Source organism: Eschscholzia californica, unplaced genomic scaffold (genome assembly GCF_041429995.1).
Source record: "Eschscholzia californica isolate CP2 unplaced genomic scaffold, dmEscCali1.0.p SCAF_5, whole genome shotgun sequence".
Taxonomy (NCBI): domain Eukaryota; kingdom Viridiplantae; phylum Streptophyta; class Magnoliopsida; order Ranunculales; family Papaveraceae; genus Eschscholzia; species Eschscholzia californica.
In genome coordinates this window covers 30,575,086-30,579,244 of record NW_028238472.1, presented here as the reverse complement: position 1 = coordinate 30,579,244, position 4,159 = coordinate 30,575,086, and the positions used below count along the sequence as shown (strand labels likewise).

General features: G+C 33.3%; 1 long non-coding RNA gene across 2 annotated transcripts; it reads left to right on the top strand.

Moving 5' to 3' along the window:
- Window positions 1-1,089: 1,089 nt before the first annotated feature.
- LOC147538545 (uncharacterized) lies at window positions 1,090-3,637 on the top strand. 2 transcript variants are annotated; one of them, XR_015225487.1, is made up of 5 exons: window positions 1,090-1,429; window positions 1,542-1,618; window positions 1,732-1,806; window positions 2,132-2,233; window positions 3,097-3,637. It is a non-coding gene; the product is annotated as an uncharacterized LOC147538545 (long non-coding RNA). The 2 variants fall into 2 exon arrangements; XR_015225486.1 differs by lacking the exon at window positions 2,132-2,233.
- Window positions 3,638-4,159: the final 522 nt, after the last annotated feature.

The window sequence follows — 4,159 nt, the reverse complement described above, 5'->3', positions numbered from 1 at the left end:
TTGTGATTATGTTTAATATGATTTGATGTTTTGATTATGAATTGATGTTCATTTGATTCGATTATCGTTTTGATCGTATTTTCATGTGTCTTGTCAAGCACTTCACATAGTTAATAGACGAAACGAGGTATTCGATGTCGATCGTAGTCTAGGTCATAGTTTCATGTGTCTTGTCAAGCACTTCACATAGTTAGGCGACTAGACGACACTTTCGATGACTCGGGATTAACCGATTTAGACGTTTGTTTGACTAAGTATGATCTCAGGATATACGTAGTACTTAGAGACATCTACTTTAGGAGTCGAATATCGATTGTAACTTGACACATTAAATCGGACTACACATAGTCGTAGGTTTATCATTATGGATTCCCGGACTTCGACACCTCTCTCGCTTATATATTGCCCGAATCGAGTCTTACCGTCTCCCGACTCTTGTTCCTCCGAACTCTTCTCTCGAATCTCTCTCGCCCGTTTACTTTTATTGTTAGTTTAGTTTATTTTACTCGTTTGCTTTATTCTCTTATCACCTTATTCGATCAAACCCCCATTTATCTTTGTTTCCTTTCCCTTTTTAGTCTAAGTTAGCATTTGATACATAGACCGGGGGACAAGACCCTTCGTTATCCAAATTACCAACCTATCCTTGGATCGACTCCGGTTTTACCGGTTACTACTTGATACCTCCGCTTGGGTGTGCAACCTTTTCGGGTGCATCAATAAGACATTTTATACCTCTCCGGGCTCTCCCTACTATCCCTCCAACCTCCCCAGGATTCTCAAACTCCCCACGATTCTGAAACTCCCTAAAATCTCCAGAAGATCTCTCTAACCTCTCCATCTAAGCATCTCCAATGCAAAACTCAAAAGAAACTCTAAAAATCCTATGTGTCGAGATTCAAATGTCAATCTCTAATTTTTCTATTTCGTATTTGTCAAGATTGAGATCCTCTATTCGAAGGACTTCTCCAATGCAACACTCTAAAACTCCTAAAATTAGTTATGTGACATATTTTTTTTTATTAAAATATATGAAAATATTGAGTTGCCACTTAGAGATAACTCATGAGGACACTCTAGAAATGGAGTGTCCTATTTTTTTTTCATTAAAATAGGACACTTAGAGATAACTCAAGAGGACACTCTAGAAATGGAGTGTCCTCTTGAGATATCTTCATTCCACCCTTGACACGTCATCTTAGAGATTTGAATTGAGTTTTGCCTCGGAGATGAATTTTAAGATAAAAACTCTAAAAGTCCTAAGTGGCACTCCGAGTTTCTAAGATTGAGATTAACATTGGAGATGTTGTAAGTCTATCCAAAATCTTAGTAGCCCTAGGAATCCAATTTCAGTCTGATTTGATCTTCATCGAAGAATTTCAGTCTCTGTCCATTAAAGAATTTCAGTTTGATCTTCTGATCATAATAGGTATTCCTTTTTCTCTTTGATTCTTGAAAAGTTAATTACAGATTTGGGTTTTCTGTTAAACTTTTGACTCAAATATTCACTTTTACAATTTGTTCACTTTTCAATTTTGTAGTTTTTGTTCTGATTTGATCTTGATCGAAGAATTTCAGTAACAAACAAAGAATTTCAGTTTGATCTTCTGAATCTCAGGTATTCCTTTTTTTTCTTTGATTCTTCAAAATTTAATTTGGGATTTGGGTTTTCTGTTGAACTTTTGACTCAAAGATTCACTTTTACAATTTGTTCACTTTTCAATTTTGTAGTTTTAGTTTCTGCAAATAAGGTGTTCGACGAAATGTCTAGGACGGGAATTTTTTTTCATGTACACTGATTCACAGGTAAATTTATCTAACTATCTATTTATTTATTTTTTGGTAACTTCTGATTTCCATAATGATTTCTACATCTAATTTGTTATTACTTTTATTACCACTGTTCTTCATGACTGACTAATGTTTTGTAGTTTAAGCTTTTTTTAATTTGCATTGTTTACTTTTGAATAATAAACAAACATTACTGCAGCTTGAGGTTAGTGTTCTCTTTAATCCAGCTTTCCTGTAATATTTTGATGTGTTTAAATCTTTCCAAATGTGGTCGAGTCTATATCTCTTTCATGGTGTTCCTGAATTGGAAACTTAACTGACTGCGATTGTGTTTTTTTAGGAACTTAACTGACTGTGTCTTCAATTATTTAGTTCGGTTACTGTGTCCTCAATCCAGAAATCAATTTCTCGTGCGAAAAATTTATTGTTCAATCTTCATCAGGTATATTTTCTTTTTTCTTTTTTCTTTTTCTTTAATCGTTTCTTTACTACTTTGATTGGATTGGTAAGGGTAAAGGGCTAACTTAGTTCAACACTCCAAAAGATTTTACACTGTATAGAACAAATCTCATCTATTAGACTTGCAATAAACTCCAATTACTTCAAACCCTAATTAATCTCATGATCTTTTTTATACAAACTTAACTGTTTTTTAGAAACTTAACTGACTGTGTTTTTAATTCTTTAGTTCTGTGAACTCAATGCTTCTACGGACTACGATATTTCGTTCATATTATTGTTATTACGTGTTCCGGTTTGTAAGGAACATCTACTAATGTCTTTGACTAAGAATAGAACACGGCATATGTTGAGAATATTTTTATTTCAATTCCATTTGTTATAATCGGAGCAACTATGGATTTCGGTTAGAAGTGTGTTTCGATACTGTTAGGACCTAATAACTTTTTGTTTCTTAATGAGTTTAAGAAACGTGGGTCCAAAATATCGACATCAAACACTGTAGGAATATGAGATTGTTGTTTACATGGTTACGATGGCTCAATTCCTTAGAAGCATTGAGTATAGAGATATGCACTTCTGTAATGTTGTAGCCTGTGTTCATCATGAAAATTACCAATGCTTTGCAGGAATTTACTTACAACGTTTGGAAGTACTTCGTAAATTTAGTAATACAAATTTATCTGGCTTGAAACTTTTGGTTTGTTTCCAGGATGATTTTGATATTTACAAACAGATCCGACGCCTAACCTTTTTAACTTTTCTGCTGAGAATAGTCCATTAGTAATTCAGTTCTATATGTTGTGCTTCTGCTAAACCCCAGCTTCCAATGTCTTCTGTATGCAGGTACCTGTTAATTACTGTGAGTACGAATAGTGAAGTTAGATGGTCTTTTCCTTGTGGGATTTCATTTCTCATGAACGTGGTGATTACTTTGTTGATTCTTACCAAAAAAAACTCATGACATTATAAAAAAGATCTACTTATGTCTTATTCAATGGCTTCTGCTAAACCCCACCAGTAACTCAATGCTTTCGTTCTGTGAACTCAATACTTCTACGAACTACGATATTCGTTCATATTATTGTTATTACGTGTTTCCGGTTTGAAAGGAACATCTACTAATGCCTTATTCAATAATTGGGATACCAGTTATAGCTTTCTTTGACTTCTTATACTCTATTCCTTCACATTTTTAGTTACTCAAGGTAGACACAAATGTTCTTCAACAAACAAAAAATAGGTAGACACAAATGTAACTAAGAATATAACACAGTATATCTTGAGAATATTTATATTTCAGTTCCATTTGTTATCATTGAAAAGACTCTTTATCAGTTGTATATATAATAAATTGAATGAGGATATATATGTTCACACTATTAGCTGAAAACTACATACCAATGTTGATTAGTTCTCATTTTACCTTATTGTATAAAGTTATATAGGCTACTCTAATAGATAGAGAGGGGCATGATCAGGACTTCTTACTGTAGTATGAAAATAGTGTAACCCTAATTAGACTACGTACTCGATAAAAAACCATGAGGAGATTAATTCGTCCGAGCTACAAACCCTTGGGCCCTGTTTTAATTATCGTTTTCTATTGTACTTAATATTTAGCCCTAATTGAGATAATAATTCTGGTTTTAGCATGAACTATTGAAATAGAAGTTGATTAGTTACCAGGAGAGGGAGTGAGGAAGAAGATGATGACAATGAGAACAAAGAAGCTAACCCACTTCATAACATTAGTACTTGCCATTTAATTTCTTGATCCATCTTTTCATTTCTTTTCACTATTTCTTTCTATGATGTGAAATCATGACTTTCTTAGTTGGTATTTATAGACCATTAGTTGATAAGTTCAAATGATTTAAGATAAGATTGAGCTAATTTAATAATTGTG